This window comes from Ranitomeya imitator, chromosome 1 (genome assembly GCF_032444005.1).
Source record: "Ranitomeya imitator isolate aRanImi1 chromosome 1, aRanImi1.pri, whole genome shotgun sequence".
Classification (NCBI taxonomy): Eukaryota; Metazoa; Chordata; class Amphibia; order Anura; family Dendrobatidae; genus Ranitomeya; species Ranitomeya imitator.
Window position 1 is genome coordinate 964,397,225 of NC_091282.1, and position 22,011 is coordinate 964,419,235.

At 41.6% G+C, this 22,011-nt stretch overlaps 1 protein-coding gene across 1 annotated transcript in view; it reads left to right on the forward strand.

Annotated features, from left to right (window-relative positions):
* LOC138656667 (bifunctional heparan sulfate N-deacetylase/N-sulfotransferase 4-like) overlaps positions 1 to 22,011 on the forward strand; it is a 1,389,166-nt gene that overhangs the window by 914,101 nt on the left and 453,054 nt on the right. The gene's annotated exons all lie outside the window — the stretch shown is intronic.

Here is a 22,011-nt window from a genome sequence, read left to right on the forward strand (position 1 = left end):
GGTAGAGAGGGCCAACCAGACCTTGGTCACATACCTGCGACATTTTGTTTCAGCCAGGCAGGATGACTGGGCATCCTTGCTATCATGGGCAGAGTTTGCGCTGAACAACGCCGTAGCCGACTCCACTGGACAAACCCCATTCCTCCTCAACTATGGTCAGCATCCACGGGTACCTGTGCCTATGCCCGTGTCTTCCGCAGACTCCAGGGTGGCAGACTGGGCTGTGGAGGCACGGGATATTTGGGACCGCACTCAGGATGCCATTCGGGCCTCTAAGGAGAGAATGAGGTCCTCCGCCGATGCTCATCGGCGCCCCGCTCCGACCTTTGCTCCTGGCGACTTAGTGTGGCTCTCCGCCCGTAACATCAGGCTGCGAGTTGAGTCCACTAAGTTTGCTCCTCGCTACATTGGCCCGTTTAAGGTTCTGGAACAGGTCAACCCTGTGGTCTACCGTTTGGCTATTCCTCCACGCCTTGGTATCACCGATACTTTTCACGTTTCCCTCTTAAAGCCCGTTTGTTTGTCCCAGATTTCTGAGTCATCTGCTGGGACATTGGGTTCATCCACGGATGAGTTTGAGGTGAATGCTATTGTGGGGTGCAAGGTGGTACGTGGCAAGAAATTTTATCTGGTGGACTGGAAGGGTCACGGCCCAGAGGATAGAACCTGGGAGCCTGTGGAGCACATTCGGGCTCCGCTGCTTATTGCAGCTTTTGAGCGTAGTGAGGCTTAAGGAGGGGGGGGGGGCCTAGGAGGGAGGGTAATGTTAGGAGTCGAGTTTCCTCTGCTGCACAGGAGGAATTTCGATGCGTGTCTGCTGCGGTCTCCCATTCTGCATCGGCGCAGTGGGGTCTGCTCAGCGGAGGCGTCGCTCCCAGCGTCTTGCTGGGACTGATTCTGTGCAGAGGGTTACTGCTGCCTTTTCTGGCTCTCCTGTTGTACCCTGCACTGATCTGCGGTGAGCAGGCTTCTCTGGGACTAAGTCCTTATTTTCACACTCTGAGCATGCCCAGGGCAAGATCTCCCATTGGAGATCGAGGGTCACATGCTCAGGTACTGCAGCACATTCCATTGGTCCTCCAGGAGGTCCTGAAAGGGCAAAACTTCGGTAGCAGCTTCCTGTGCTGCAACTATATAAACTGCGCATGACCGCACGGCCATGCGCTAGTATTGTCTTGTAAATATGTGTGTGTGTTGTTAGAGAAAGTCGCTCTTTAAATAACCCTCCATATTGGATGACTGTTCGCGGAAGGTGTATGTTTGCTATCCGACTTATCCTACAGCACGTAACACACATTACAGCTACCAGTTGCTGTGTCCGCCAGTACGGCGCCGTGCGCTTGCTCTGCGCTTTCATGACCCAAGCCTGGGTGGTTAGTGGCATCCGTCAGTGCGGCACCGCACGCACTCTTGTGCCTTTATATTATTATTTATGTTCCTCTGACACCCCAGTTGCGGTGTCGAGCGCATGGGGTCTTCTGAACTCAAATCCTCAGTCTCGGGTTTGAGATTAGTGACTCCTTGCTTGCGCTCTATGTGTGGTACCGCGGTCCTGTGACGCAACAGGGCCGCTTCCTTCACACAGGGTGAAGCTAACCCATGTGTGTATACTTATAGTACCGCCATATAGTCCGTCTTTACCTGCACGTTGGACCTCGGACTGCGAACGTACCTAGTTCCATTTCATCTATACTTGGTGCGTTCCGCCAGTCCTTAACATGTGTTTATGCATGTGTGTGTGTATCTGTATGTGTGCATCTGCGTGTGTATGTTTATGAATGTGTATGTATGTGTTTATCTATGTGTATATGAGTGTATATGTGTGTATGTATGTACAGTATATACACTGCTCAAAAAAATAAAGGGAACACTAAAATACCACATCCTAGATATCACTGAATGAAATATTTCAGTTGCAAATCTTTATTCATTACATAGTGGAATGTGTTGAGAACAATAAAACATAAAAATGATCAATGTAAATCAAAATGAATATCCCATGGAGGTCTGGATTTGAAATGATACTCAAAATCAAAGTGGAAAATCAAATTACAGGCTGATCCAACTTCAATGGAAATGCTTTAAGACAAGGAAATGATGTTCAGTTGTGTGTGTGCCTCCATATGCCTGCATGACCTTCCTACAATGCCTTGGCATGCTCCTGATGAGGTGGTGGATGGTCTCCTGAGGGATTTCATACCAGACCTGGACTAAAGCATCCGCCAACTCCTGGACAGTCTGTGGTGCATTGTGACGTTGGTGGATGGTACGAGACATGATGTCCCAGATGTGTTCAATCGGATTCAGGTCTGGGGAATGGGCAGGCCAGTCCCTAACTTCAATGCATTCATCTTGCAGGAACTGCTGACACACTCCAGCCACATGAGGTCTGGCATTGTCCTGCATTAGGAGGAACTCAGGGCCATTCGCACCAGCATATGGTCTCACAAGGGGTCTGAGGATCTCATCTCAGTTCCTAATGGCAGTCAAGCTACCTATTGCAAGCACATGGAGGGCTGTGTGGCCCTCCAAAGAAATGCCACCCCACACCATTACTTCATCTGTGAAGAGCACAGAGCATCAGTGATGAATTTGCCAATCCTGGTCTTCTGTGGCAAATGCCAAACATCCTGCCCGTTGTTGGGCTATGAGCACAACCCCCATTTGTGGACATTGGGCACTCAGACTTCTTCATGGGGTTGGTTTCTAACCGTTTGTGCAGACACATGCACATTGGTGGCCTGCTGGAGGTCAGTTTGCAGGGCTCAGGCAGTGCCCCTTCTCCTGCTGCTGGGTTGTTGCCCACTTACGGCCACCTCCACGTCTCCTTGTGTACTTGCTTGTCTCCTGGTAGTGCCTCCAGCCTCTGGACACTATGCTGACAGTCACAGCAAACTTTCTTGCCACAGTTCGCATTGATGTGCCATCTTGGATGAGTTGCACTTCCGGAGCCACTTGTGTGGGTTGTAGAGTCCGTCTCATGCTACCACGAGTGTGAAAGCACAACCAACATTCAAAAGTGACCAAAACATCAGGCAGAAAGCATTGGTACTGAGATGTGGTATGTGGTCCCCACCTGCAGAACCACTCCTGTTATGACCTGGTGGTTAAGAGGCCACACTGATATGACCTGGTGGCTAAAACGCAACATGGAGCGAGCTCTGAGAAGGTGGTATCTCTACTGACCGCAGTCCCTAATCCTAACAACAACACTAGAAATAGCCGTGGGATGTTCCTGACTCTCCCTAGAGACACCTCTTCACAGCCTAAGAAATAACTACCCCTAAAGAAGGAAATAGAAAGCTATCTTGCCTCAGAGAAAACCCCCAAAAGGAAAGATAGCCCCCCACAAATATTGACTGTGAAAGGAGAGGGAAATGACGTACTCAGAAATGAAATCAGAATTCAGCAAAGGAGGCCAATACTAAACTAGATAGACAGAGAGAAAAGGATACTGTGCGGTCAGTATAAAAAACTACAAAATCCACGCAGAGTTCACAAAAATGAACTCCACACCGACTCACGGTGTGGAGGGGCAAATCTGCTTTCCCAGAGCTTCCAGCTAGCCTGAATAAGACATAGTGAAAAGCTGGAGAAAAAGAGACATATTTGCAAAGCAATAGAGTCCAAACAAATGGACAAACAAAAACTAGCAAAAACTTATCTTTTGCAGACAAGGACTGGCCATATGAAAATTCCAAGGAGAGAACCAAATCCAACCAAGAACATTGACAGCAGGCATGGACTAAAGCCCAGAGCAGGTTTAAATAACAAACCCAGGCAAGGCGATTAGTGAAGGCAGCTGCTACAGCTACCTAAAGGAGCAGCAGTTCCACTCGAAACCACCAGAGGGAGCCCAAGGGCAGAACTCACAAAAATACCATTAGCAACCACAGGAGGGAGCTCCAGAACGGAATTCACAACACACTCCTTTATTGAGTGTGTCTTTATAATTGCCAATAATTTCCATCTGTTGTCTATTTCATTTGTACAACAGCATGTGAAATTAATTGTCAAACTATGTTGTTTCCTAAATGGACAGTTTGATTTCACAGAAGTTTGATTTACTTGGAGTTATAGTCTGTTGTTTAAGTGTTCCCTTTATTTTTTTGAGCAGTGTATGTTTGTGTGTGTCTGTGTGTGTGTTTGTATGTATATGTGAACATATTTGCTTTAGGTTCATGTATGATACTGTAATTGTAAAGAATTCACCAAATAATCAAATTTTCTCTGATCCATAGGATCCAGCTACTGCCCTCCCCAACTTTCCAGAGATTCTGAGAACAATGGTCTGTGGCCTCTGCTCTCTTCATTATCTATAGAGCTGCTGAGTGCAGCACTTGGCTATTTATTTAAGTTCCATAGAAAATGAATAGAGCAGAAGTCAAGCATGCGCCCTCCAGTCCATTCATGGCTGAGCTGCATAGTCCTGTTCTCAGGATTTTTGGGACTCCCTGTGATCAGTCTCCCAAAAGTCAGTAAGTTATTCCATATCATTGGGATTTGAGATAACTTGATTTATTTGAGGAATAACCCTTTATCAGTATCAGTTGGTATAGATACCAGACACATAATTTAATATAACACATACATGGTTGGGCTCAGCAGAATCGAATCCAAACAGAGGGATGTATCTAAATCTCAGTAAAAAAAATATGAATGTTCAGTGGGTACGGAAAGCATTCAGACCCTTTTAAAATTTTCACTCTTTGTTTCATTGCAACCATTTGGTAAATTCAAAAAAGTTCATTTTTTTCACATGAATATACACTCTGCACACCATCTTGACTGAAAAAAAACAGAAATGTAGAAATTTTTGCAAATTTAATTAGAAAAAAAATTGAAATATAACATGGTCATAAGTATTCAGACCCTTTGCTCAAACATTCATATTCAAGTCACATGCTGTCCATTTCCTTGTGATCCTCCTTGCGAAGGTTCTACTCCTTTATTGGAGGCCTGCCGTGTTTAATTAAACTGATAGGACTTGATTTGGAAAGGCACACACCTGTCTATGCAAGACCTTACAGCTCACAGTGCATGTCAGACCAAATGAGAATCATGAGGTCAAAGGAACTGGCTACGGAGCTCAGAGACAGAATTGTGAATTATGGCAAGGCACAGATCTGGCCAAGGTTAGAACATAATTTCTGCAGTACTCATGGTTCCTAAGAGCACAATGGCCTCCATAATCCTTAAATGGAAGAAGTTTGGGACCAACAGAAGTCTTCCTAGACCTGGCTGTCCAGCCAAACTGAGCAATCTTGGGATAAAAGCCTTGGTGAGAGAGGTAAAATAAAACACCAAGATCACTGTTGCTGAGCTCCAGAGATGCAGTAGGAAGATGGGAGAAAAGTACATAAAATCAACTGTCATTGCAATCCTCCACTAGTCAGACCTTTTATGGCAGAGTGGCCCGACGGAAGCCTCTCCTCAGTACAAGACATATGAAAGCCCTCATAGAGTTTGCTAATAAAAAATGAAAGACTCTTAGACTATTAGAAATAAGATTCTCTGGTCTGACGGACGAAGATAAACCTTTTTGGTGATAATTCTAAGCAGTAAGTGTGGAGAAAAACAGGTACTGCTCATCACCTGCCCAATACAATCCCAACAATGAAACATGCTGGTGGCAGCATTATGCTATGTGGCCTCTCTTTGGTTTAGGGAGAACTATAAGTAACCACACTGGTGCTATGCTCATTGTCAGTGATACGTTGTTCCTGGCTGAGCAGCTGACCATTGTATACCTGTGTATATTGTCTGATTTTGTATGATTGCTATGACCCGGTCTGTTTCAGATTTGATATTCATCTGCTGATTCTGTACTTTCTGTGTTACTCTTGGTTCTACCCCTGCTACGTCTGTGACTTCACATTCTCCTGTTCCCCTGGCACTACTTTTCTCTCTCTCTGGCTTCTTACTCCTGGCTTGCTTCTTACAACTCTATTCGTGTTACCCGCTTGTTACTGCGCTGCCCTCTGCTATGACCTAGGCTTTACTGACTATTCTCCCAGCCCTGCTGGGTTCCACTATCCCTGCTAGGAGTTCAGGACTTAGCTCTGCCCCCAGTCACTCCCCCAGTGGTCACTTGTTACACTTCCTGTTTCTCCTGCAGCACACTTTCTGCCGTGTTCACATTCCACTGCAGAAACTCCTTGGTTTTCCCCAGCACGACTTTGGACATACGTAGTCTCTGGTGGTTGAGTCTGATATGGTGTCCATCACACCAACAAGACAATGACCCTAAGCACACAGCTAAAATAACAAAGGAGTGGCTTCAGAACAACTCTGACAATTCTTGACTGGCCCCGCCAGAGCCCTGACCTAAACCCAATTGCGCATCTCTAGGTAGACCTGAAAATGGCTGTCCCCCAACATTAACCTTCCAACCTGATGTAACTAGAGAGGATCTGCAAGGAAGACCGGCAGATGATCCCCAATCCAGGTGTGAAAATCTTGTTGCATCATTTCCAAGAGCACTTATGGCTGTACTAGCTCAAAAAGGTGCTTCTACTCAGTACTGAGCAAAAGGTCTGAATATTTATGACCATTATTATATTTCTGTTTTTTGTCAGTCAAGATGGGGTACGGAGTGTACATTAATGAGAAAAAAAATAAACTTTTTTGAATTTAATAAAAAATTCTGAATACTTTCTGAACCCACTGTATATAGTTTTAGAGTTGTGGGGAACTTTTGCTATGGTGTCCTGTGAACCCTATATATGCCTCTTCTTATAGGGCAGTGATAATGAGGACAATCTGGCCTTTTACTCTGAACCCCAGGCTCCGGGGGTCCATGCAAGATTGTCCTTATCATAAGGGGCTTGCTAACAGGAATGGGGACCCAGAGATATTTCTTGCACAGGGTCCCCAAGCTGTCAATGTCTACCCCTGCATGTACTTGTTCTGCAACAATACATGTGGATCATGTCAAAAGTAACATCTACATGAGTAAAAGAACCCAAGAATTCCTAGAACGACATTTTCCAGAACATCACATTGCCCCTGTTTGCTTGCTTCCCGTAATTCATCCCAGTGCCTTCCTTCCCTAAGTAGGCGAAGAACACACACCCAGCCTTCCACATGATTTAATAATAAATACAAACCATGGAACCGGGTTATATGTTTGTTTAATCTGTGGTGAAGTGCTGATGTCCATATTTATTTTATCTGCTCCTCTGGGTCCATAGGTTTTTTTGCTGGAAGCTGCATATTGTGGTGGGGTGTTGCATGCTATTTGCATGCTCTGTGGCTTGTATTATACTTGACTGTGTGCATAATTGTTGTTATATGGTTGTATACAGCGTGTTCATTCCAAATTTTGACTATATATAGTTATATTAATAATATTAAGTGCAGAGGGCAGGGACACGTCTGTAAGATTTCATACGTTTATATATCTATGTATATTTTGGCATACAGTGTTCACAGGGGTATCTGCACGGAGGTTATGTGTGATTTTAGATGTTTTTAATTATGTTCCCAATAAAGCTTATATTATTTTTATCATAACTTTGGTGGTGTGCAGATATTTTGATGGCTCTTGTTTCTTGTGCTTTTGTCAGTTTGCATTATTAGCCATCAGTCTTGCACCCCCTCTATATATCTGCATATTGTAGTGATGCGTCAGCTATCCCATATGTTGCTGATGTCCATACTGTAATGTATTTGTTGGGACTTCCTTTAGTGGATAGGATCAGCATGGACACTCAGATTTGCTGCTTTGCTATACACATAAAACTGTGAAGCATGCATGATCATCAACATAGTGTCCAATAAAATAAAGCATGAGTCATCTTTTTTTTTCCTCCATGTTCCAGTTCTGCTCTGTACAAGTCCATTGGAGGTGCTCTTTGATGTGGACATAAGACAACGTGTGTACTTTGGTCTTATTATAGACATTTTATATTCAAAAAGCTATCTGTTCTGACAGCTTTCTATAATATCTCGCATTACCTTTTTAAATAATTTCTGATTTATTTGTACTATTTTGTGTCCACACTAGAGAAGTGTATTTCACTAAAACCAGGAATAAAATTGTAGGCTGGAGCACAGGGCACAACGTCTTTGAGTGAGGAAGAACATTTGAGCAGGCACTACTTGACCCTTTTGAAACTGGGCAAAATTCCTAGTGTATGATGCTTTATCCTGAAAATTCCTCTCTGATTGGTATACGTTTAACTACATACTAATTGTCAGCAAATAATTATTAAAAGAGAATAAACAGATTGCTGTGGATATATCCCTCAACTTTACCACTTAATATTATTTACTGTCAGAAATGTAATTCATAAGAAGACTAGATTGGTACTATGTAGATAGCAAAGAAAAACAAATGCACGCTAGCAATAGTCACAAGGTTTAATTTCCTATTTCTGTCTAATTTATTACTGTATATACTCGAGTATAAGCTGAGATTTTCAGCCCATTTTTGGGGCTAAAAGTCCCCCTCTCAGCTTATACTCGAGTCATACCCAGGGGTCAGCAGGGGAGGGGGAGCGGGGGCTGTCTAATTATACTCACCTGCTCCTGGTGCGGTCCCTGCATGTCTTTTCCCCGGCGCATTGTCCCCGGATGGAGGAGGCACCGCCCTCTCTGGTGACATCATCCCCTCACAGGAGCCACTCCATTCGAGATGCTACCCAAATAAGCAGCCGGCAGCCTGCACAGGAAGAACTACAACTCCCGTGTAATGGCTGATAGAGCAACGCTGTCTGACACTCGGGCCGCTGCTACTTACCATTTGTGTCAGTGGTGAATGGCTGACAGCTTTTTCCTGTACTGAGCAGTCACATGGTACCGCTCATTACAGTAATGAATATGCAGCTCCACCTCCCATAGAGGTGGAGCTGCAAATTCATTACTGTAGGGCGGCACGGTGGCGCAGTGGTTAGCACAGCAGCCTTGCAGCGCTGGAGTCCTGGGTTCAAACCCCACCAAGGACAACATCTGCAAAGAGTTTGTATGTTCTCTCCGTGTTTGCATGGGTTTCCTCCGGGCACTTCGGTTTCCTCCCACATTCCAAAGACATACTGATAGGGAATTTAGATTGTGAGCCCTATTGGGGACAGTGATGATAATGTGTGCAAAATGTAAAGCGCTGCGTAATATGTTAGCGCTATATAAAAATAAAGATTATTATTATTACTGTAATGAGCGGAAACGGTGACCGCTCAGTACAGGAAGAAGCTGTCAGTGTCCGGGAAAAGACGTGCAGGGACCGCACCAGGAGCAGGTGAGTATAACGGGGAGGGAAGCGCTGCGCTGCGCGATATTCACCTGCTCCTCGTTCCGGCGCCGCTCCATATTCAGCATCTTCTGCAGTGACGCTCAGGTCAGACGTGACGCGGTTAGTGCATGCCCTCTGCCTGAAAGTCAGTGCAGGAGACGCTGAAGATGGAGCGGTGCCAGAATGAGGAGCAGGTGAATATTGAAAGTGCCGGGGGCCTGAGTGACGGAGAGATGAGTATGTGATTTCTTTATTTTTTTATCGCAGCAAGAGCAAATGGGGCCAGTGTCTGTATGGAGCATCTATGGGTCCATAACATTTGTGCAGCACTATATGGGGCCATAACGTTTGTGCAGCACTATATGGGGCCATAACGTTTGTGCAGCACTGTATGGGGCCATAACGTTTGTGCAGCACTGTATGGAGCCATAACGTTTGTGCAGTACTATATGGGGCAAAAGTCTGTATGGGGCCATAATGTTTGTGCAGCACTATATGGGGCAAGTGTCTGTATGGGGCCATAACATTTTTGCAGCACTATATGGGGCCATAACGTTTGTGCAGCACTATATGGGGCAAGTGTCTATATGGGGCAAGTGTCTGTATGGGGCCATGATCAACATTTGTGCAGCACTATATGGGGCAAATATCTTTATGGAGCATCTTATGGGGCCATAATCAACATTTGGGCAGCATTATATTGGGCAAATGTGTCTATGGTGCATCTTATGGGGCCATTATTAACCTTTATGCAGGATTATATGGGGCATATTTTTATATGGAGCATCTTATGGGGCCCATCATAAACTGTATGGAGCATTATATGGGGCTCTTGATTCAATATGGATATTCAAAAACACTTAACCTACTGATGTCTCAATTAATTTTACTTTTATTGGTATCTATTTTTACTTTTGACATTTACTGGTAGCTGCTGGATTTCCCACCCTAGGCTTATACTCGAATCATTAAGTTTTCCCAGTTTTTTGTGGCAAAATTAGGGGGGTCGGCTTATACTCGGGTCGGCTTATACTTGGGTCGGCTTATACTCGAGTATATACAGTGATCAGATTTTTAAAAATATATATTTTTAATGGGAATTTTATTCATATATAAATATTGTATTTAAGAAATTATTTTCATAGTTCCTTTTAATCCTGCTATCATTTTCTTCTTAAAGTGATTGAAATGCTACAACATTTAGACTGCAAGGACCAATAAATACACATTTACTTTTACACAACGTTGGATTAGAGTACCAAGGGAAACCATCCTCTCTGGAATTTACAAGAAACTGCTTGTCATTAAGCGTGCCAGGTGCTCAGTTCTTCACGTTTGTATGAGGCTTCTCTTATGCAAATTCACTTTCAGTGTCCTTTCTATTTAGGAATACAAAAATGTACTCATGGGTGTCACATGTTTGAATAAACCTCTGGACATATCTCCAAAATAATGAGTTTATTCAAATAAAACAAATGAGGTATTAAAAACGCTTCTGTATTTAACACACATGCACTCAAGCTGGTAAATTATTTATTTAGCTCTGAATGCACAGTGTGGTTGTAGCCGATAGCCAGGACTGGCTTGGCAGACATGCCCGTCTTTTCTAAACATGAGCAATATAGAAGTGAAAGCCTCGCCATGCCATTTACGCAGGTAAAGTACCTTTCTCTAGATCCCTACTGACGTAAATGGTGTTTTCAATGAGATAAACATTCTTTCAAAAGTGATTAGAAATGGTTGGTTGCAGCTTTAATTCTGCTCTAAAAGCACTGGCTATAAGGGAATAGAAGTTCTTCATTTTCCCTGAATAGAAACCTATACAATGCAGTAATCAAGAGACATGCAGTCTGTATTTGGTTTATTGCAATGTGGAAACCTAAATGAAGTATTTTGTAAAGTATGGATACAAGACAGTATACACAAATGCCAATGTTTATGTCCAAGAACCATGAATAACATTGTTTAGTAAATGGAAAACAGTCTACGATTGTCAAATTTAGTCTGCTGTCAATTATAAGTTTTGGGATACGAATATCTGTCGTGCTAATTCAGCTGCTTTTAGCTCTAAAGGTTTAAGTGCTGGCAGCAAATCACCATGGACAAATTCGCTGATGGCTCGCCATAGGCTCTTAATTCTCAAGAAACATGAAATATCTATGTGCCAAGTTTTTTTAATAAATTTGTGTATGATATTTTATGGTATTGAATGATACATTGAAACAATTCCAAATGTATGATTTGCAACACAAAAGAAAGTAAGTTTTAATTATTTATATACCAAAATTATTTTAAATTTTGTAACTATTTATTGAACAGTAGAGTGTTATAATTTGTATGCACATTGCAATCTACTACAATAGTGGAGCCTAGGTGCATTACTAATGAAGGTTGGTCTATTAATAAGTGGGTGCAATTCCAGTGGCAAGCAAAATGCACAACACCAAAAAAATACCACTGTAGAGAATGCACACCACAATGCTATATATAAAATGGCAATACTTTATTAACAATAAGTTAAAACATACTTAAAAACAAAGCATTGCATAATATAATGATCACAGGCAATAAATGCAATAAACAAATGGCCCCTAGACCCTGGATTGTAACATGCAATTATCAAAAAATAGAGGAATAATAATAAATCCTGAGCATGGATGACAAGTTATGAAAATGTACAATCACAATCTATAATTGAGACTGTCCCACAAGTGTCCTGAAACCAAAAAATGTAGCCACAATACAGTTCCTCTAAGTATAATTGACACTTAAATTGTGGCCAAACTCAAGCAGCTCCCATGACTGAGCATGAATGGGTTAATGCTGAAGTTAAGCAGACCGTGTTGTCACTTGGGAAGGACCAGAATAACTCAATGGTGCAAAGAACAGGATCAAACCTTGAGATCAACACAATTGAAACAGAACAGCGATAAAGAAATACCAAAATGAGCTCTGCAATCTACCCAGCACAGCAGGAGCTGGAGAGTGTGGAGCAGACAAGACACTGGTTTGTGACCACAAAAGGCGACTTAAAGGGAACCTGTCTTCCCCAAAATGGAAGGTGAGCTAAGCTATTGTAATGGTTGGACAGGACATCCTAAGTCGATGCATAATTATTCAGCGATGAAGCATAACTCTGATCGCACTGCAGAGATAGATCACATGATGCTCTGAAATATCCTATAATGTTTTGGAATGGCCAAGATGGCTATCACTTTAATCTAGTGCAGACTGATCCAAACATTGCTAAGCTAACCAATAAACAAATAGCAGCTATGGACTTTTACGCCTACCAAATAAATTCAACATTGTTCATCAAACCACATTTTACAATGTAGGCAACTTTTTCATCAATTTTTAGTGAATATGTATGCCAAGGTGGAAAGCGAGCATTTTTTGTACATATGACTAACCAACAAAAACTTTGAATGGATGGCTACATTTATTTAAGAGATGCTGTTGCTAATGATGGCAACATCGTGGACATTAGGCGTATGGTTATTTTACCGGCTACAGTTACAGAAAGTCCCAGACATATGCACAAGTATGCTTAGAATGCAAAGACATATGTTTGAATATATGATTTGTTTTTTAAAGTTATATGTAATCCAACTTGGCGAGAGATAAGGGAAGTTTTAACAAAAACTGATCAAGGTCATACTAGTAAATACAAAATGTCACATTTTTGGTGCAACTTGAAGTTGGATTTACTCAACTGCGTGAAAAAAAGAGGTCTTCCAAATTTACACTTACTGATATGGCTAAAGGACAAGATACCCTGATCAAATTGACAGTGTTGATTTGGCTGAACTTCCAAACCCAAAATAGCACAATGTAATTTTTTAAACTGTTTAGAAAAATATGAGTCAAGGGTAGTGTTGAGCATTCCGATACCGCAAGTATCGGGTATCGGCCGATACTTGCGGTATCGGAATTTCGATACCGAGATCCGATACTTTTGTGGTATCGGGTATCGGTATCGGATCAATAGGGATGTGTAAAATAAAGAATTAAAATAAAAAATATTGATATGCTCACCTCTCCGGCGGCCCCTGGACATCACGCTGGTAACCGGCCGGCTTCTTTGTTTAAAATGAGCGCGTTTAGGACCTGCGAATGACATCACGGCTTCTGATTGGTCGCGTGGCGGTCACATGAGCGGCACGCGACCAATCAGAAGCCGCGACGTCATTCGCAGGTCTTAAATGCGCTCATTTTAAACAAAGAAGCCGGCCGGTTACCAGCGTGATGTCCAGGGGCCGCCGAAGAGGTGAGCATATCAATATTTTTAATTTTAATTCTTTATTTTATACCTCACTATGGATCCCAGGGCCTGAAGGAGAGTTTCCTCTCCTTCAGACCCTGGGAACCATCAGGATACATTCCGATACTTGATGTCCCATTGACTTGTATTGGTATCGGATATCGGTATCGGCGATATCTGATATTTCTCGGGTATCGGCCGATACTATCTGATACCGATACTTTCAAGTATCGGACGGTATCGCTCAACACTAGTCAAGGGTCATATGGGCCACTTGACCCAAGATAACCATTCATGAAGGAAGGAAATGTACTAAAAAGTATCCTCGAAGATTGGAGAAATACAGACGAGAGATGACAGTTATCCATTTTATAATGGAGGGAAATTGAACAGGGAGGATATACTGGAACAATCAGATTTAAAAATGTAAATCAGTACCAACATATTGAAATAGATAACCAATGGCTTGTACCTTACACTCCACTGCTTTCAAAAATGTTTGACGTGCAGATTAACATAGACTATGGTAATTTTGTGAAGTCAATCACATACATTTGTAAAAACTTTAAAAAGAACACACAACTACATAATCAAAAATGTGCATCTGATGGCTAAAAATGTGGGCACCTTTGAAATTGTTCCAGAAAATGAAGTACTTTTCCCAGAAAATAATTAAAAGTACACATGTTTTGTTTCACACTTGTTCAATTCCTTTGTGTGTATTGGAACAACACAAAAAAACAGAGAAAAAAGGCAAATTGGACATAATTTCACACAAACCCCCAAAAGTGGGCTGGACAAAATTATTGACGTCCTCAACTTAATATTTTATTTCACACCATTTGGAATAACTGCAATCATTTGCTTCCTGTAACCATCAAGAAGTTTCTTACACCTCTCTACTGGAATTTGGTGCATTATTCTTTTGCAAACTTCTCTAGATCTGTCACATTTGGAGGGTATATTTTCCCAGCAATTATTTTAAGATCTTTCCACTGGTGTTCATTCGGATTTAGATCTGAATTTATAGCTGGCCACATCAGAACCGAAAATCTTCATATTTCATGATGCGTTGCATAGAATTAAGCTACCCAGTGCCAGAGGAAGCAAAACAACCTAAAAAACATCTTTGAACATGACCCATATTTGAGTAAACCATTTTCATATAAACAGTAAAATTATTTGCTTTACCAAAAAGTCTTTCTTGGTCTCATCTGTCCACAAGATGCTTTCCCAGAAGGATATTAATGTACACACGTACATTTTGGAAGTCTAGCTTTTCATGTTTTCATGTCTGTGTTAGCAGTGGGGTCTTCTGCCACAGTGTTTCCTTTCAACAGATAATTCATGCTGATATTGAATCTCCCTGAGCACGCAGGACATTTTGGGTTTCTTTGATACTTGATTGGGGCTGATTAATCACCATCTGGACCATTCTTCATTGCAACTTTTCATCAATTTTTCTCCACTGTCGATGTCCAGGGAGATTAGCTACAGTGTCATGGGTTGTAAACTTCTTGATTGTCATGCGCACCATGGACAAATGAACATCAAGCTCTCTGGAGATTAACGTATAACTAGAGATGAGCAAATGGTTTAAATGACGAATATACACAGCAAAAAAGTCAATGTTTCCCACGCTGTGAGACAGAGTGTTGAACACCGGCGTAGTGCTTCTGATCGGTGGTGAAATCATCCCCACCGCTCAGGGAGCCATGGTTCCCATGCTGTCAGAAGACAGTGTGAGCACTCACCTGTGATCGAAAGTCACTGGTGTCAGCACGGTGCTCAGTGTCTACTGGATGACAGGCTGCATGGTTGCATCATGCAGCCTGCCATCTAGATTGTCTAATTTACTGAGATAATTACCTTTGGGTTTTCATTGGCTTTAAGCCATAATCATCAACATTAATAGAAATAAACACTTATTGAAAATATTCTTAGACTGGACAATCCAGACTTAGACTTAATTTTCACTGCCAACATATTCAAAAAAGTCATATTGATGCTAGAAGAAAGGTGCACATATATCAATAGTAAAACTCTAATAGAATTAGGTTTACCAGCACCAGTTCAACCAGCCTTTGATGCTATGGATAGATATATTCTGTGAGCTATGATTTAGAAAAGTTGAAAGAATTTGTCAAATAATGTAGGCCGCTTTTGTTTGATGACCAAAGATCGGTGAATTTGGCAATTATGGCTTAGTTTTCAAAAGGAAGAGGGATACTGTTTTTCCTTAATGCACCAGGAGGCACCGGTAAAACATTTTTAATAAATTTGCAGCTCATAGAAATTCGGTCAAACAATAACATTGCTCTGGCCATTGCATTGCCTAGGATTGCAGCCCCTCTTTTACATGGAGCTCATTCAGCACTAGGATTGCCCTTGAATCTAGCGGTCTAGGAAACTCCCATCTGTAATAAAACTAAGGTATTAAATACTTGCAAATTAATTGTTTAGGACAAATGTAGCATGGCACACAAGAAAGTGGTCAAAGCCCTCGTTTGCAACTTGAAAGTTATGCAGCGATCCAGTCGCCTAATGGGAGGAACTTTTGTAATTTCTGGAGGTGACTTTTGCCAAACATTACTGTTCCTAAGAGAGCAACACCAATATGCAACCTGAATGCCTATGTTTAATATCTTCTTATCTCTGGAGACATATTCAGAAGCTAACTCTGACTATTAATATGTGAGTTCACTTGATAGGAAATACTACTGCGGACAAATTTACATGCCATCTGATATGCCTCGGAAAAGACAAGCTCTTTACAGATTCCACTACTGGCCTAATTTCCTTCCTGGAAGACTTTTGCAAAATGACATCCTTGTTAATGGAGGTTATTGACCAAGTTTTCCATGATATTTATAACAAATTTTACAACCATAAGTAGCTTTGTGAATGCGCTATCCTATTTTCTAAATACGATAGTGAAAGCTCCATAAATTTAAAAAACAGGGAAGACTGCTCAGTCAAGAATCCATTGATTTAATCTTGGAAAGTGAACAAGCTCTAATGTACCCATTAGATTCTAAGAATTCTTTAGAGCCTCCTGGAATGCCACCACATAGATTCACTTTAAAAATAGGAGCTCTGATAATGTATCTTCAAAACCTTGACCCACCAACATTGTGTAACAGATTATGTGTTAAGAGTCTCATGCCCAATCTTATTGAAGCGTCTGCTCTTATGGGACACACCAAGGGGAAAAAAAATGTTCATAGTCCACTTATCCTTTGCTACCAAGCGACATTCTCTTCCATTTTAGGCATCTACAGTTCCCAATCCGACTTGCATTAGCTATGACTATAAATAAAGCACAAGGTCAATCACTTAATATAATTGGCATTAATTTGGAGAGCCCATTTTTCACATAGTAAGCTCTTCATTGCTTGCTCTAGAGTGGGTAACCCCAAAAATATTTTCATAAATACACCTGAAGGTAAAATGAAAAACGTTTACCAAAAAGCACTACAATAGACAGTCCTGTATCTGTAAATCAGTTTAACTGCTTTGTCTGTTAACCACTGATAGGTTGCATTTTGCTATCCCCCTCTTACATTTTTTATGTATTTGTGAAAGGAAAAACTACATTTTTATATTTAATAAAAATTTGTTTAAAAATAAATTGTTCTCCTCAGTGTTACAACACATTTGCAGAAATAAACAACTGCTAAAGCCAAACTGAAAAAAAATGAAGTTGAAAAAATAAATTTCAAATGCTGAAGATGTCAACTTCAGGGTAAAACTGAAAATGTAACCTTAGCAAGTGTAGCCAACGATTTAACATATCAGCCATGGGCATTTTGCTAGTAATTATATAAATCAGAATAGTATTTGAGTCTCATACACTCCATCAAAAAAAGTATCTAACTTAACCTCCCCTATACATATATTTCCTGTCACTTGGTCTCCAAACTGACCGCAACATGTGCCCCCATAAAGCCCTTTTCACACATCAGTTTTTTGCCGTCAGTCACAATCTGTTGGCTCAACGGATCGAAGGATCCATTGCAGATTATGAAAAACTGATGCAACGGATTTGTTTTTTCGACGGATCTGACTAACGGACCTGGTGAAAAAACTGATCCATCACATCAGTTTTTTCATCTGTTTTATGATGAATCTGTTTTTTAAAAATGCCCAATGGGAGGCTCCCAAACATTATTGGCTACTGAAAACCTATATATAAAGTGTTTCTACACCCCATCTTTGACAGGTTGTAGAGCAAGTGGCAAAAATGGAAGGTGTGATTGCGAACATTGTGAAGATCTATGTGGATTTTACTTTTTGAGGCAAATCGTTTGGAAGCGATCAATCTTGAAAAGGAGCGAGAAAGACAGCGCATCATGCGTCTGCGCTAGCACCGTTTTTTATCCACCCAATCACTGCACTGAGAATGGCACATGGGGTGTATTCTACGTTATATATAGAGTTGAGAGGAAACCCCAAGAAGTTTTTTTAACTCTGTTCGGATGAAAGAGGAAAACTTTGGGGGCTGGCTAATTGGATCCTAAATAAATCGGAGCATGCTCAGTTAAGAAAATTAAATCCATTGCCGGATTCCATCATTTGATAGATCCAGCTCCCATAGGCTTCCATTTGAGCAAATGACGGACAGTGACGGATCCGTTGTGTCCAATTTTTTGACGTACACAAAAAACGTTACTTTGTCCATTGTCTCCGGCCGCCAGACAAACAATTTTCAATCCGGCAAACGACAGATGAATTGTGAGGCCATCTCTCATAATCAATCGCTAATACAAGTCGATGAAAAAAAAAACGGATCCAGCGGCATTTTCAAAATTCGACAGATTGCGACTGATAGCAAAAAACTGATATATGAAAGGGGCATACATCCACATGCATCTTGATTTCATATCTTTACATTGTGTCTGCATGCGTTCGCCTGCGTTTGCTTACGCATGCGTTGTTTCACGGTGTGCGGCGGGGCACGACTAAAGTACCATGTTGCAATTTTTGAGGTGTCAATTTCCACTGCCTTACGCATGTGGATGCTTGCGGAAGGAGTGCGCAAAAAAATGCATTACAGTCTATGGTAAAGCATTGGTACGCAAGGACATGCGTATGATTGCGTTTGCATATGCATGCATTTTTATGAGTAAACATGTCCAGGAACTGGTTTTAAGCCACCTCCCAAATAAATCTTTTAAAAGAGGGAGTGGGCAATGGAAGTCCATTTCTCTCCAGACTCTGGAAGCGATACAAGGCATTGCAGCGTCTTTTTTAGAAGACTCTGACTATCAAAATGTGAGTATAAAAGCTATATGTTTACCTGTCTGTTTTTCTCCCTGCAGCCTGTAATCATTTCTGTCTCTCTTGCAGTATTCCTCATCATGTCCTCAAGTGCTGCTAACAGCAGTAATACTATTAATTATCATTAGTCCTAAGAAGGGCTGTTTATGTACTTCACAGAAATATAAATGTGATTGAATCCCTGGCTAATATGCAGCAATAACTCTGTCCTATCAGCAGCACCTCTCCCTACGCTGCTTGTGTCTGGGGTACAGTGTGATGAGCAAGGCGTCACACGTTTTATATACACCTGATGACATTATGCGGCCAGCCAATGACAGTAATGCCACAATCAAAATAGCTATGGCATTGCAGTGACTGTCAGGCAATCCCCACATGTTTATTGGCTGTCTATAATGCGCCAAACGAGTGGGGCGGGGCCCTTAGTTCCTGCTCGAGCATTAACGATATACTCACCGGGTAACAAGCATCTCAATGCTCGAGCGACTCACGAGTAGTGACAAGCACACTCACTCATCACTAGTAATTTCTATTCTCTTTGACAATCATTCTAAAATCTCAGGAAAACCGTTTGCATTGGATTTCAGTAGAAAATGTAAAAAATTGCATTTTAAACATTGCAAGCTTTTACATGTATAATAATTGGAAGTTTTATGGAAAATATAATGTGTGTTCTTTTTCTCTCATGTCAGTTTATTTTGATTCTATAAGTAAGTGTATTCAGACTGAGATGGGAACAATTACATTGCCTGCCATATTTTCCAGGAAACTCAAGAGAAGTTTAGAGAACACAGCAAGAACTAGAAACATATTGTTCTAGGATCTCTATTTTGAATATACTGTTCGACCCTCTCACTACCACCCACAATATTTTTACACCTTGCTTTAGCGAGCCAAAAGTGTTGCATAAAGTGTTTTAACGTTCTTAGGCTATATGTGCTTTAGTATTTTTAATTGACATAATAAAGTTTTATTCACATGCACAGGTGTAAGGTAAATCCTACTGGTAAGCAGGGAATATGAAATTAGGAGAAACATATAATAGTTCAAGCATGTGCCATGAAGGAACTGAGAAGATAACATATCGGTGCATGTTTGTAATATTTAGTGTTGCTCAACATGAACACTATGAATGCCAGAGACACAAAATAGAAGAAGTCATTGAAACAGCATCAAACATTGCCAACATGCAGAAGGAATCGTGCTGGGTTATATACCGTATATACTCGAGTATAAGCCGGTCCGAGTATAAGCCGAGACACCTAATTTTGCCACAAAAAACTGGGAAAACTTAATGACTCGAGTATAAGCCTGGGGTGGAAAATGCAGCAGCTACTGGTAAATGTCAAAAATAAAAATAGGTACCAATAAAAGTAAAATTAATTGAGACATCAGTAGGTTAAGTGTTTTTGAATATCCATACTGAGCCTGGAACCCCATATAATGCTCCATATAGTTCATTATGGGCCCCATAAGATGCTCCATACAAATTATGCCCCATATAATGCTCCATACAGTTCATGATGGGCCCCATAAGATGCTCCATATTAAAATATGTCCCATATAATGCAGCACAAATGTTGATTATGACCCCAAAAGATGCTCCATACAGATATTTGCCCCATATAATGCTGTACAAATGCTGATTATGGCCCCATAAGATGCTCCATACAGACATTTGCCCCATATAATGCTGCACAAATGCTGATTATGGACCTATAAGATGCTCTATAGAGACATTTGCCCCATATGCTGTTGCTGCAAATAAAAAAAAAATCATATGCTCACCTCTCATCGGTCAGGCCCCCGGCACTTGCTATAGTCACCTTTCCTTGTTCCTCCTCCAGGCGCCGCTGCGTCTTCTGCCCTGACGTTCAGGCAGAGGGCAGCGCGCACACTAATCGCGTCATTGTGCCCTCTGACCTGAGTGTCACTGCAGAGGACGAGGAAGACCGAGCGGCGATGGAACGCAGACAGGTGAATATCACGCAATGCCCCCGTTATACTCACCTGCTCCTGGCGCGGTCCCTGCACATCCTTGGTTCTCCGCTCACCGGCAGCTTCTTCCTGTGTTGAGCTGTCACATGGTACCGCTCATTACAGTAATGAATATGCGGCTCCACCCCTAAGGGAGTGGGGTCGGGTCCATAGTCATTACTGTAATGAGCGGTACCATGTGGCCGCTCAATGCTAGAAGAAGCTGCCAGCGCCCGGAGAACCAGGGACGTGCAGGGACTGCGCCAGGAGCAGGTAAGTATGATTAGACAACAGCCGCTCCTCCCCTGCTAACCCCTGGGAATGACTCGACTATAAGCCAAGAGGGGCAATTTCAGCCTGAAAAAATGGGCTGAAATTCTCGGCTTATACTCGAGTATATACGGTAACTGTTTATTTACTGTATATCAAATATTTCAATAGTCACAAGGCTGTAACCTCTAAAAGCACACATAAAAAACATCCCCAAAAATTTACTTTACCAAGGAACTCCCTTTTACTGCTGCTACCTGGTGTCGGACCCAGGGTGATCAGATATTGATGGATCAATCCTAAGGATAAGTGTTCAATCAAAAACTAGTGGAAAACTTCTTTAATATGTTACTTATTTTAACCACTTCATGGTTTCATAACCCTGGAATTGTTAAAAAAGTTATATAAGATATAACTCGTGCACAGTAAAATCATTCTGATATTGCATTGCACTTCATTTTTTTTTTTACATTGCTTTTTCAGGTGCATTAAAGGAAGACTCCACCTGAAAAAGATGTACTGTTCACATAATTTTATTGTGGTTTTTCTCAATTTCTCACTTTACAACAGTTTTTCTTTCTTCACTGCAAAACACCATGACAGAAGCAAAAGTTGAACATGATCATAATATATAAAGGGTGGTGTAGTATTTTACTTACTCAGCGGAGGCTAAAGGAAGCAGTTTTCATAAAAATGTCCGGTCGGGTTTATTAAACTTCATAAACCTGCTTAAGCAAAGGCAAAACAAAAAGCCTTCTCTGGCACAAAGTGAAAACAAACATAAGACAAACAGTCCGTTAGTAGTGTGGGTCCGCACGCTCAGGTCAGTGTCTTTAGCAAGCACACTGGAGGCCTTCACATCTCCAGTCACAGACACTGAATGAGACACTAGATCTCCATTTTATCTGCCAAACCACGCCCCCAGGGTGGGAATATATGAGCAGTCAATCCCACCCATCTCTTTGACTGCTCATAAAACCCAGCCCTC